The 14,853-nt window shown below is 41.3% G+C and overlaps 1 non-coding gene across 1 annotated transcript; it reads right to left on the bottom strand.

The window, feature by feature from the left end:
* Positions 1-13,637: 13,637 nt before the first annotated feature.
* LOC133389856 (5S ribosomal RNA) lies at positions 13,638-13,756 on the bottom strand. Its single transcript, XR_009764172.1, has one exon. It is a non-coding gene; the product is annotated as a 5S ribosomal RNA (ribosomal RNA).
* Between the last annotated feature and the right edge of the window lie 1,097 nt (positions 13,757-14,853).

The raw sequence follows: 14,853 nt of genomic DNA, 5'->3' as shown, positions 1-14,853 counted from the left end.
CCTGCAATGGGAATGACACAGAAAGAGGAATGCAGAAAGTGGCAGCACACTCTCCTCACCCTGTGCATTTTCCTCTAGCCCCACACAGGCCATTACCAGGCTAAGGGGAAGGTGGTAGTGACAGAGGGGGGTGAAGGAGAGAAAAGGAGTCACTCCTCACCCCTTTGCCTCAGAAAGAGAGGGAGAGAAAGGAGGTGGCAGTTGAGGAGGGTTCCACCCTTGTGCTCATCATCTACTTCCCTCTTCTCCCTCCTGCGGGATACCCTCCTTTGGTGTAAGGGGAGAGGAGAGGAAAATGAGGGAAAGAAGAGGAGTGGGACCACGTGCATTTGTTACGAGCTCTCACTGCAACTCCAAAAAAGAAAGCACCTAGAATGGACACATAGCCCACTCTTCTCCTACCCTCCCTTCCCCTCCCTGTCCTTATGTATTGAATCCATCCTCTGTGGCTGCTTCTCTTCACTTCCAGTTGCCGCCGCCACTTCTTATTTGCTGCCTTTTTTGACCCACTGAACCGCTCCCCCACCCACAACTTGACATGCCTTTCCTCCCTCTAACCTTGTCCTCTTCCTCTGTGTTACATCTCTCTCTCTCTCTTTTTCATCTCTCTCTGCCAACTCACACTCGCCGCTCCCACCCACAGCGCCCAAGTTTGCTCCTATTTTGATTTTGCTTATAGGCTTGTGTGACCTATGTGTTTAAATTTATTATATATTTATTGGGTTTTAATTTCCTGACAGGCAGATTTCTCTCTCTCTTCTGCCTCTGTTTCTCTGCCTGCATGCAAATTGTGATGATGGCCAGAGTAGCAGCAAAAGAAGGAGCAACAATTAACATGTGGGGGTCACAAAAAATTTTGAGGTTACAGATGGGGTCCCGTACTCATAAAGGTTGGGAACCACTGTGCTAAACAATAGATCTCCTTGACCTTTAGATCATGGCTGAATGCTTCTCCTTTGACCTCACTGTCTTTGGGCTAGCCTAACGATGTTTTAAATTTTAGTCACTTCCAAAAATATTCCATCTCATTTTCATTCATTTACATTATAAGCAGAAGCAATCTTTTGTGAGCTAATCTGCTTGGTTTCCTCTGAATTCCTGATCAGCCCCATTTGTTTTCTTTTCCCAGATTATAGGAATGTGCCATAAGTGTATGTGGCTAAAAAAGTCCTGACATTGACTAAAAAATTTGCTAAGCTAAAAAGTGAAAAGGGCAGAGATTTTTAAAAAAATCATCAGATTAAATCAAGCCTAAAGTGAGAATAAATCTATCCCAGATTTTTAACTGTTATATGCTATAACAAGAGAGAGGTAAACAATTAGAAATGCAGGCTTTTTACACATCAAATGTCTTACAAGTTGCAGGAAAGCACAAGATGCCAAAATAAGAATGCTTAACCAAGAGTTCAAAGGCTTCTGGGACTAAAACAAATCTACTCTCCTCCTATATTCATGGACAGACCAGCATCTAGGCTTTCATTCATAGCTAGGGTGATTGTACTATCCTGGCATGATCGGCTGGCTCTTGTAAAAGTACAGCGGCTGGTGAGTAGGATACCTACAATTTAGAGACCTTTCCTTTGTTTAGAGGCACATGAAACATAGCAGACTCTGGTGACGATATGCACGCAGCCCAGGGAACTACTATTTCATGACTTTAAGCATTATGCCAGTATGCCTAGATGTAGAAGAAAACCAGTTATTTACACCGGTTCATTGAATGAATATAGTAGCCCTGCCATTAACACACAGTGCCCTCTTTCTTTTCCTGGACATATTGGTGAAAATGCACTTTTGTGAAAGAGGTAGCCTGAACCAAAGGATGGACAATGCTATAGTGGACAAAGAAAAAATAAGGATCCTTCAAGTGCAGCTAACACTAGAATTAGCTAGCAGCTATTGCTCTAACTCCAGGACAATGAACAGGGGTAGAATGAAGGAGCAGGCAACTGTAAAACTGGGGTGGTGGGAAGAAGGCATCTCATGAGTTACTCTGTTACCATCTAGAACTGGTAATGAACCCAAAGGGCTTGGCACAAGGCTCATGCAATGTCAGTGTTGGGTGGGATGCCACTTCCTGGGCCAATTAAGGCACATAAGGTCCAAAGACAAGAGAAAAACAGTTTGAACCTTCTCAAGTATGTCAGCACTTTCTTCCTAATGACTTACCCACATGCCATAGTTTATCTTCTGCTTCCAAATTTTATGGGCTGAAAGCATCATTCCTGCCTCACATGTTGTTATGTATTAAGCTGAGTAGAGAGACCTGAGTCATCCACTACTGTCAATAGAGCCACTGCAGTGTATTAAAAATGACTAGCTAGCAATCTGCTGAGTCCAAAAGGGGTTAGAGAGAGAGAAGAGTATAGACCAACCAGATTTAAACAAGGTATTTTCATATGAAAAGAAACAACCTGCCAATGTCTGTCTATAATAATTAGTTGCCGTAATGGTTATAATGTACATTATAAGAGCATCAAGCTGTATACTTTCTGTCAGGAAGATTCAACTCTAATTGAGCATCAGATATATCTATAAACACAACCAATAGATAAATGGATGCACAAAACCATTAGTGCTTGTTGATTTGCCCTTCATGTCAGCAGAAACACTGCAATCGGAAGCACAGCAGCAAGTTGCCTCTTAACCAGGATCTGACATTTGACAGAAAACTTCCCACTTAGAAATTATTGTTTATATATTTTTTCCATCATGAGCATGCATACAGTTGCTCAAAATGAGGCAATACTTCCCATCTGATGCCAAATTGCTCTTTTTGCAGGTTTATGTTTTATAGCATTAGATTCAGCCTTCTGGAAATAAAAGTAGTCTGCAGTATTTGATACAAACTGCAATGGTTATTTTAATTAAAATAAATACAGAAGTATGTGAAAAAATGCATTTTCTGACACAATAGGAGAATTGAAGCACAGCCATCCTTCAAAATTTGCGCTTATCTGAATTTTACAATGCAATTCCCCAAGAAAATAATGTTCACAAAAATGCATGTATTAGGGGAAAGTGTGCATGAAAATGAATACTTTATTTATTTATTTATTACATTTATATATTGCCCCATAGCCGAAGCTCTCTGGGCGGTTTACAGCAATTAAAAACATTAAAAACAAATATACAAATTTTAAAACACAAAAAACAATTTAAAACACAATTTAAAAAAATTAAAAACAATTTAAAAACACATGCTAATATGTTAGTGGAAATAGCATACAAAATGCATTATATTAGCAGAAATAGCTTGCAAAAATGTGTACATTACTCAAAAATGTAATGTGAAACACCCCTAAATCTGACACTCCTAAGTTTTTGAGAAATGCTAGATGGTAGAAGCTGTTTAACTTTGATTTTTAAAAAATGTTTTGGGTCCTTGTACCCTCCATTTTGAACCTAATCCTCCATGGGGCCTCTCGGCAACATCTGAACCCCTCCCCCAAACAAAACTGTGTTTCTTCCAGACTCACTGACTTTCAGGAGAAATTTAAAAACATTCCTATTTATCCAGAGATTTGATGGGTGAGATACTGGCTATGACAACCTTTAAATTAGTAACTGAGAGGTATGTGACTTTAAATGTTTTTAGATGTTCTGAATGTTTTTGGATGGTTTTTAATTGTTTGTAAATGTTTCAAATATGTTTTTATATTATTTTAAATTGAATTGTTTTAGCATTTTGATGTTTGCCACCCTGGGCTCCTTTGGGACGAAGGGCAGGATAGAAATTTTACAAATAAATAAGTTTTTAAACCAAGGAATGGGGTAGGAATTTCCAATACCCTAACCCAGATAGCTTCATGTGAACATACTTGTACCTCCACTGAGACATCCCACCACACCTTACGTTTCAGTGACATGAACCACTGCACAATTTCCAATGACAAAGTAGTATGTGGAATTAGGGACAAGAATAACTGCAATAGCAACTTGCATTGCACCAGCCAGCACCATGGGCTAGTCATCGTTTAGAACTATGCTGGACCATTGTCAAGGAAAAAGCTGTTCTGCAGAAATGAAATGGATAAAAAAAAAGGATGATAGTGAAGACAGGATGAAGTTATTTTCACAATCACATCAATTAGTGGGACACAACCTAGCATGGTATGCTAATTTTCTATAGAGATTGCAGCTAATTAACAACACAGCAGAAACAACTTGCCCCATAGGTAACTGACAGTACCATTCTAACCCCCTGGTGTTGGTGGCTGGGAGACATAGGATATCATGTAGTGTTCTATCCACCAGCCTGCATCAGTGCAGAAGTGTGCTGCCAATTTTTTTGGGAGGGGGGCTTCATTGCAGTGGAGGTCCCAGCTTCACCCAATCAGGCAGAAAGCCACCATTGATTGTTCTCCTGCTGGTAGTAGGCAACAGTGAGCTCTCAAACGTGGCTTTTGGAGTGAGGCACTGGAGCTTTGGATCTGCTGGATCCAAAGCCCTGTGAATCTCCCAAGGGGCCTGAGCTATGCAAGCCTGAACCAGTTATAGGAACAAAAAAACAAAAGAAAATGCCCCCTGACTTCTGCCCTGAGATGTGACTGTTGATCCTGTTGGGAGTAAAGCACCAACACATATAACAAGCAAACTGAACCAGTGGTGGATGATAGGAAGGCAATCTATTCTTCCCTATGCTGATTCCTTCCCTAAAGCATTTGTTATTGTTCACAGGCTTTGCTCCTCCCTTCTCTTCCGGTCTTTTTCTCATGTAGACAGTAATGGCTCCCTTAATGCAGGCTGCATGGCTGCTTCAGCACATACGACTTTACCTCTTTGAAGTAATAAACATTTAGTTTCTTTATTCTTCCAACTACCAATCTTAACAGACCAATTATTACTATACTCTGCTGCAATGGAAACTGTCACAATTTGGCCAGTCCACTTCACCCTTTTGCTCCCTGACCAAGGGTTAGGATTGCTCTGGCCATCTTCTCTCAGCATTGACATCTCTCATTCCTAAACTAAGAAGGAACACCATATTGTCTTCCTATTTTGCTCATGGGAACTTTGTCAGATTTGCTTTTGAAATAAGCAAAGCAATTTAAAGTAGTTTCTTCTCTATCTTCACACTTTCCACCCTCCACCTACTTCCAGTGGAAGAGGGTCGTATTGATCACATGTATAATATTGTTGCGTGCCTCCCCCAATCTCTGAGCGGTGAGATTTCCGGGGTCCCTGTGCTCCTCCAGGGTTTGGTTTCCTTTGGGAAGAAGGTCAGCGGAGACTGCAGTGTCTTTATGAAATATGGTTTGTTTATTTACACACATTCCAACCTAAGCTTAAGGATGGAGGGGTTCAAGGCATCAGCAGTCCAATATCCATCTGGGTTGCAGGAGGCACCCCAAAGGCCATGGTTCAGAGAGCCAGTCTCTCTGCCTGCATTCCAGTTCCCAGCAATTCTCTAGACACACCAAAACTACAAGCACAACTTCTGCTAGCTGCCAGGAGTGGGGGGGAGGCTCTCCTGCAGAGTTTAAATGACAAAAGGGGTCTTCCTGGCCCATTCTCCATTGCTGGGCAACTGATCGGCCCATTATCTTATTTCTATTTGGTTAACAAAAGACTCATTTGACCAGCAGAGAGTTTCTGTCCCCAAGGCATAGGATTCCAAATCAGAGGTTGGAAGGGGACCCACAGGAATCATCCATCTCAACCCCCATGCTCATAACAATATCCATGCAGTCGTCATGTTCTTAGAATTGTACTTTGAGAATTATAAGCGGATGCCACATGATGGCCCTTTTCTTAACATTCTCAGACCACAGGAAAACATTGGTTTGATGTAGTTTAAGGGCCAGCTCCAGGAATGCTGGGGCACTTGGGCATCAGCTTGTCCTGGGCTCCCAGTGTGTGTGCATGCGCATGCGTTCCAGGGGCCATCAGGCCAGTGCCCCACCTGGCCGCCCTTTAGAACTGGCCCTGCATAGCTTGTTATGCATGTACCTAATATTGATGCCCAAGAGCTGTGTATTTCTTTAATTTCCTTGTCACTAACAAATCTGAAAGCTTGATTTGTATCCTCACTTCTTTTTGATTATTCTGCTTGTGATTCCTAAATAATCTTTATGAGAAAAATTAATATTCTGCTTTTCCGCTCAAAAGACTTGGTAGCTTAATGGCAATCAAAAAATAATTAAAAAACCCATCAATTATAAAGCAATTATAACTCTTGTGCTTGTAGTCTAAATGACAGGAAATCTAGTGTCTCTGTGCAGTGGATCCAAATTCTATTAAGCGTTACTACTTGTTAGGCTTTGAACTGGACTTCAGTGACCAAACTGTTAGATTTCTGCTTACATTGATGGTATTTGGGTGGCTTCATAAGCAGTCAGCAGTGAGTGTATATTGTGAAAGTGAAATGATTCTCTAATCCCACCACTCTTTTCAGGTCGCAGCCTAGGAGCTGGGAAGGAGCAGAAAAGAACTGGTTAGATTGGTTACACAGGATTATTTTGTAATCTGCACTCCAGGCGACAAATTGGTGAATCCAGGGGCCTCAGTAAAGACTAAAGGACACTGTTCCATAAGATTCCATCACAGACTCTACCCCCCCAGCAAGATCTTCCCTCTGACCCACACATTCCCTGACTACATCACAACTCTGGCCTGCACTCTGAGCAAGGGGAACATGTGAACAAGAGACTAGCCAGGGTGCCCTGCTGCGTTAAACACACTGGCACCTGGGATGGATGCAGGTTGTTTTCGGCCTTGAAATCCATTTGAAGTCCATATGCACATGCAGAAGCCTCTGCATCATCCATTTGCACATCCAGAAGCCTCTGCATCATATCCTTTAAACATAAGGATCCCGTGCATGGATTTCTTGGTCCACATAGTGGCAGGCACATTATTAGTGTTAAATAGGGGCACTATTTTAGCTTAACTAACTGAAGAATCTGACTGTATATTTGGATAGTGAGAGATGCCCTTTGACTTAGGCTGAAGACAGATATAATATAAAAGGGAGTGTGCAGCACTGTGAACATGACGTTAGCTCTTGTTTTATATTAATATCTGTATCAAGCATATCAGACAAGTGAACTAAGAAAGTAACATTTTCTGTCTCAATCATCCGGCTATGGGGTGCTTTATTTCCTAGGTAGAAGATGACGTGGAAGAGAGAGCAGCAGTTGGGATTGGGCAGGCAAGACTGATACAGTGTTCAGTTAGCCAATATACTAGAGACAGGCATTAATATAAAGAGAGAGCCAACAAGACATCCACAGCTCTGTTCCTGCTTTTTATATTATGTCTGTCTTCAGCCTAAATCAAAGTGATTGTGCACTCACTTCTTTTACTGATAGGCTGAAATGCTAAGGACAGAAATAAATATATAAAGAGAGCCGACGGTAAGCTCACAGTGCTGCAAACTTCCTTTTTACATTACACCTGCCTCCAGTGTTGCACGTAGGCGTTTCACAGTTTAAGGATGAATTAGTCTTCTAAATGACCCATTTTCTCATGCAGTTTTATGTCTGTGCAAGGCACTTGATAGAAAGTTCTGTGGGTGAAAACAAATTACCAAGTTGTATATATTAGCTATTATCTACATAATTATCCTTTAGAAATGTAACTGCTGTAATCATAGTCCCACTACATTAGCAATGGATAATCAAACATAATGTAATTATACACATTCTGCTAGTTATACATATTACATCACCTAACAATGAAATCTACACTCATGAGTAAGTTATTCCTTCACATACCATGGCCCTATTAGTAATGTTGCATGTGGGTGCTGCTTGGCAAGCACTGACTGACCCATAACAGGACCTTCTTAGTAGCTGTCCCCCACTTATGGAATGTCCTCTGTTTGCCGAGGTGCATCTGTCTCCCTCAATAATAACACTGAGGAAGGACTGTAAAACATTTCTTTTCATCTTGGAATTTGGTTGTTGAAAGATATGGTTCCTGGCAATATTGGAATTATTTAGCTGGGAGAGTATTTGATTGTTTTAAAATATTTTAAATTGTTTTTGCTGTTTTATTTGCTACCCTGAGCATTTTTAGTAGGAAGTGTGGAACAATAACAATAATAATGGAAATTTTGAGGAATTGGGGCCTGAGTTTTCATATTGTCCTCGTTCTTCCTCATGCCCTTTACTTTTATGTCATGTCTTCCAGATTATATGCTCGTAGGCAGGGACTGTCTTACTTATTTATCTTATGTAAGTCATGCTGGAAGCTTATTTGGCTAAACAGCAAGGTAGAAATGCTTTAAATAAATAAATAGGCTCTCTAATTCTGCTATTTTCCTACAGAGAGCACTATTTCTGAATAGTTAGATCAAGATTATCATCACACCCCTTATGGAACACAGAATATCCAACACAGACACTTTTACAAAGCAAAATTGCAAATTAAAAGTTTTTCCAGGTAGTCAAGACAATGAACAGAGGCTTTCTGCATTTCCTTTGGCTACTGATTGAATGGTAAAGCTTGGTGGAACAGTAGCTGGATCAAGCTTCACATAAAATGAAGACCTACACAGCAAGACAATGTATAGTACATTTCTATTGGTTTAAATAGCACGGTATTTTATTTAGATTATATACTGGCCAGAAATACAGTATTTAAGATTTCTTACATGTAAAAACATGGTCATCGGCCCCTGCTTTGCAGTCAGGTAATAAGAGTTCTGTCCGGGACAGACTGTCCCTGTTTTCTGCCTGAATTGTGAGGAATCACACTATAAACAATGACCACATGAGGGCCACTTAAGCTTGAAATCCTGCTAAATAGCATATTTAGAATGATTAATCCAATCCTAGGTCATCTGAGTCTGTTGGAGACTCTGTACCATCTTATCTGATCTGATTCCAGGTCATTCCATACAATGAGTAATCCTGACTAGGCTCAGCTTCAGGGTTTCTGCTGAGTCAGTTGGATGAGACATTGTTTCCATGGCCTAACTGTGAAGTCTTCATTTTGGAGCCACTTTGGTATTCCATAAAGTTTATGGCATAAACAAGAAGAAAAAGTAAACAAGGAAACTACTTTCTTCAGAGAGCAGCCTGTTTTGCTTTCTGCACATGTTTAGGGCAAGTATGCATAACTGAACTCCATTAAACCCAGAGAACATTCAGTTGAGCTGTGTGCAGAGACAACATTGCACTTTTGAGCCGGGACATACCCCAATCCAGTATAAAATTATGCATTGTCTGTTGATCAGGTGAAAGGAATCGCCAATGGCGTAGAGGTTTGTCTTCTTCTGAGGTAGGAGCTCTTTTATGTTTCCTTACATACACCTTCTGCCTTTTAGCTCCTTCTCTCTTTTTTGCTTCCTGCGTCCTCTCAAAATGAATAATTGAGTCTGAAGGATCATATAAATCATGTAATTAAGAAACAACACACACAAAAAGAGAGTCCTGGCAGGATCCATTTGTTTGTTGATATCCTGAGGCAAAGCGCCCAGGCCAGATAAGAGTCCTTCACCACGCTGACAAACTGATCATTACGATTCAAGCATGGCTTGGGAGAATATTATGCTATCACAGGCAATAAACAGTGAACAAATGCAGCGGGTGGTTTGATGTGGAGCCAAAGAGGTGGATACTGGCTGTTGGGACTGAAGCAGAAAATGGCTAACAACATTTTACAATTAAAACCAAACCCAGAATGGATCCTAAGGGAAATCATTTCTCCAGGATAAAGAAACAAAAACAGTCCTTCACAAATGTTAGTAGATATATACTGATATACATTGGTGTACCAAATAAAGAATTTGTCCTTTGGATAAGATGATTATATGTGCATCTTTCAATGTAATTATGACTGGATTAGGCTATCAGTGGCTACTAACCCTGAGCTATGTTCTTCTCCCTCTCCCACCTCTACCTGCCTTCTGAAAACCAGTTGCTGGAAATCACTGGAGGAGAGAGTGAGTGCTGTTGTGCTCATGTCTTGCATGTAGACTTCCCATAGGCATCTGGCTGGCCGCTGCAAGAACAGGATGTTCAACTAGATGGGCCACTGGCCTGATCCAAGAGGTTCTTCTTATGGGTGTGATGCTGTTTAAATGTGCTTTCCCATAGTTTCAGTATGCAGTCATCTACTATAGCTATTCACAATACAAATCCTGGGTGGAGGGATTTCAAATATTTAGGCTACGAAATTGAAAATGATGTCACTCCATAACTGGATAAATAGCAACCAGCTTCTGACACTCAAGCAGTAAAAGTTATCTCCTTTTGGGGACAGGTACCAGATCTTGTTCCCAGCACTGTTCTCATGCTGTGCAACAAGTAGTGGCTCTGGATGGAAATGTTTATTATTCCTATGCTTCCAGCCGCTGCAATGGGGCCCATGATAAAGCTATTATATCATAGCTTTACAGAAGTGTAGGTAGTCTGAGCATTTCCCCTCTATTTAAAAAAGTATTGAGCTTTCACCAGTGAGATTTTTTTAGGCCTAACAACAGCAGAAAAGAGGTGAAAAATGCTATCTTGTTACCAGACAATAATAGTGATAGGTCGCTATGGTAACATGTCTTCATGTACTCGGCAGATAAATACACTCCCCATTAAAACTGAACACAATAGGTGTAGTTGGTGATAAGAGGGTATGGTTTTAGAAAAGCAAAAGAATCTGAAAATGAGTTCAACGAAGGAGCAGAAAGAACCTGCTTCTAGTATTCTTTTTGCACAAGTTCCCATGTTTGTACCGCCCATCCTGAATGCTAATGCCCGACACGAGATTGTAGATATTCCAAGATAGTGGTCCCCAAGCTTTTTTCCCTGATGGACCACTTGAAAATTGCTAAGAGTCTGGGTGAATGATTTAATGATATATTATTTTACCAGTTGTAGCAACTGTAATGTGCTGTACTAGATGTGGTTTGATTTTTAATTGTACTTTTATGGACACACTGCGGACCACCTAAATGAAGCTCATGGACCACTGCTGGTCCATGGAACCCAGATTGGGAGCCCCTGTTCTAAGAGATTATAAGAGACTGAAGTCATCAGTGGGGGGAGGGAGAGGAAGAGAAGCAAGAAAGCAATAGTGAGCATTGTATTTGATGACAAAGTGTTGCATAAATGTCCAAGCATCTTCATTCCTACTCAATTTTATCTTTCATGGCTTTTCATTCTCAATCTAGAGGGTCACCATATGTTCCCCAAACTAATGGAGTAAACAGGCAAACATTTTTCAGGAGCCAAATAAAAGCCACTTGTATGGACAAAACCAAAATATCCAAGAAGGCAACTCTTTTATCCCAATGAGGCTATCTCAAAACTCACACATAAAAATTAACCACCACCACCAAACAGTAATTATAGTAATACTTAACATCTGTATAGCTTTCAAGTGGTCAAAATACTTGGCGTTTTACTGCTCCAGAGAAGGAGAGCGTGTGAGGCTGGTGAAGGCTAATGCACATAATGGTAAATAAATGATAGTGTAGCATTGTGTGCAAAATGGCCCAGAGTATTTAAAGGAAGAGAAAGTTTCCTATGCAGGTGTAGTAATCCAGCCTTCTGTTCTCAAAAAGGTGCTGCAACAGTGAAGTTATTTGGTGTTCAAGAAGCCTACTGCTTCAGATCACCAGTTATTGCCACAATGGAGGTTTCGCTGAGGGAGGGTGGTCATGAACAAATACACACTTGCTCTGAGGAAGTTACTTGCTAAGATGGCACAACTCACTCTCACTGTTGATAGTGTCACATTGCCAGGAAATAGAAACATTGTGTGGTATTGTCATTGCCAGTTATTTATTCGTTTGATAACCTTAATAATTATGTGTTGGGGGTGGGGGATGGGAAAAGCTAATCTGACATACATTCAGAATTAGAAGTAACACCTAGAAAGCACTAAAAAAATGCATGTCGCAATTTTATGTCTTCATTTCCCATCTTTAAATAATATCCACTGTTTAGGAAATATGATCAGTTCTCTATGCACTGAACCATGAAGAACAATTTTTTTTAAAAAAATAAATAAATGCTGCTCGTGCAATCACTTTTAATCAGTGCTTAATTGTCCCTGTTGCAAGGAGGTAGCTACACTTAAACTTCAATTACAGGTAAATTTAAAAATCAATTGCAAATAAAATGTTCAGCAGACGCTGCTAAAGAGATTAGAAACATCAGGATACATTCACACAAGAGGCAAAGCTTGTCAGAACAATTGTAGCAAAGAGCTACCATAATGTAGGTAATTCTGCATTAATGCAATAGAAAGGACATTATCTAATCTAAGTCTGGTTGGTTAAGAGATGCCAACATTGTAGGGTTCTCAAAAGTCAGATGTTCCTTAGCAGAACTTTTTTTAAACTGAACTATGTTTGCCTCAGAGCATGTTTTTTGCTCATGAAATAGAAGCTCCAGCTAATACCTCCCTCTCGCCCAAAAGCATCATTTGGATGTATAGCTAAATCAAGGATGGAGAACCTGTGGCACTCCAGATGTTGGACTCCAACTCCCATCAGCCCCAGCCAGCATAGACAATGGTCTGGGATGATGGGAGTTGTAGCCCAACGTGATCTGGAGGGCCACAGGTTCTCCATCCTTGGGCTAAGTGAATACTTGAGGAACATAGAAAGCTACCTTATACTGAGTCAGACCATTGGTCATCTAGCCAGAGCTTGGAAAAGTTACTTTTTTGAACTACAACTCCCATCAGCCTAATCCAGTGGCCATGCTGGCTGGGGCTGATGGGAGTTGTAGTTTAAAAAAGTAACTTTTCCAAGCTCTGCATCTAGCTTAGTATTGTCTACAGTGACTGGTACCAGCTCCCCAGGGTTTCAGGGACGAGTCTCTCCTAGCCCGACCTGGAGATGCTGATGACTGAACCTGGGATTTTCTGCATGCAAAGCAGTTGCTCTGCTACTGAGTCACAGACCTTCCTGAGAAGGTTGGGAACTGGGCACGCATAACCAAATGCCAGGAGTCTGGGGCAAGGACTAAGACTGGACTGAAAGTCAATTACTTTGAGGGAGAAAAATGAAGCTAAATGGTAGATGAACCCTGAGGACTGTCAATTCAATACATAAATAAGTTCATGCAAACTTTTTTCTCTGCATCTATGTAGCCCTTGCCAGGTGTTCTCTTGTGTGATTACAACTGCATGAGGGGAAGAGCAGGGCTGCATCCGCTAGCCCCCACCCATTGATCCGACAGGCATCTAAATCACATAGAGGGTCTACATACATGCAACCAGCTCTTTGCTTCAGACCCCTCCCCTGTTGTACAGATAGCAGGAAATGGGTTAGTGAGGATGTAGCTGAGAGTAAGGCCCCACCTGCATTATATATACTTTAAACAGTCATTGCTTCCCCCAAAGAATCCTGGGAACTGTAGTTTGTTAAGGGTGCTGAGAGTTGTTAGGAGACCCCTATACCCCTCATACAGCTACAATTTCCAGAGTTGTTTAACAGGGCAGTCTTCCCAGGGCAACTCTGGGAATCATAGCTCTGTGAGGGGAATATGGGTCTCCTAACAATTCTCTGCACCCTTCACATACTACATTTCTCATGACTCTTGGCGCAAGCCATGACTATTTAATGTGGTATTTGTTGTTAAATGCCTTCAAGTTGATTACAACTTACAGTGACCCTATGACTCTTTATATATATATATATATATTCATAGGGTTTTCATGGTAAGAGGTATTGCCTCCCTTTAAGCCTACAGCACCCGGTATTCCCAGGCGGTCTCCCATCCAAGTACGAACCAGGCCTGACCCTGCTTAGCTTCCGAGATCAGATGAGACTGGGTGTGTTCAGGGTAGTATGGCTGTAGGCTTAATGTGATATAATAGTGCTTTAAATGTATAGTGCAGATGATGCCTAAGGCTCCTTTAAAAGCTGGGTTGCAAGGAACAAGGAGTAGAGTGGTGCAGCCAGCTGCAGGTAGTAGAACAGCAGAAGTTCAAAAGTTAATCATGACTGAGGTGTCTTGTATTAAAACTAAATAAAACAATTGTTGTTAGTTTACAACAGTTTCTAGCTTTGTTTCGTAATACAAGACACAATACAGTGATGGTGTGGATGGGGCCAGTGAATGTAGGCCCACTCTCCCCTCTTGCAGTTGTAATTGCTTGATGGGAGAATGCCTGAAAAGAGCTTATGTGGTGTTCAGATCTTGTGAGATTTGGTGGAGCCAATCAGAAGCAATGTTAGAATAGACTAGGCAACTTTCTAAAGAACAGTGGGCTGCTGGAACATGATAGAAAAGAATGAGAACGCTTTACAGCAGGGATGAGGAACCACTTTGGTCCAGTGGGCCAGATCATTATCTGTCCCCAGCCCTGTGGGCCACTTTTGACAGGTGTGTGGGACAACCCACCTGTCAATCACCTGGCATCATTATTATGTCATATGATTGACAGGTGGATTGTCCCACCCAACTGTCAAAATTCCTTGTGCAGTCCTTCCCAAGTGCCCAACAGTCAGCTGGTTGTCGGGCACTTGGCTTTGACCATATGAGGACCATCAACAATAGGAACTAAAAAAAGCTGAAGGGTGCCCATTAATCCTCAGCTTTTCAGAGAATTCCTGCCTTGTCCATTTTTCAAAACATGAGGTGATGGGGCTGTGTTGCATATTTGTAACAGAGCCAAATACATTATGCTTGGACGTTGTTAGGCTCACTTTCACACACACCCTTCTTCCCATGTGCCATCAATGCTGCTTTTCCCATGTACCTTAGCTGCAGTTCCTGCCTGCAATTTAAGGTTAAGAGAAGGAAAGCAAGGAGTTTATCTGAGGCTGGGGACAAGATCTGGCAAATATGGTTTTTGGGGATAGGAAAGGTTGTGAAATGGGCTGGGTATACTGGGCTCTGGCACAATATTAAATTTGAGCCCAAGAAGGATTTGAGGGCTTGCAAAGATCACCTT

Source organism: Rhineura floridana, chromosome 7 (genome assembly GCF_030035675.1).
Source record: "Rhineura floridana isolate rRhiFlo1 chromosome 7, rRhiFlo1.hap2, whole genome shotgun sequence".
In the NCBI taxonomy this organism is placed as follows: domain Eukaryota; kingdom Metazoa; phylum Chordata; class Lepidosauria; order Squamata; family Rhineuridae; genus Rhineura; species Rhineura floridana.
This window is presented reverse-complemented; position numbering and strand designations above follow the sequence as displayed.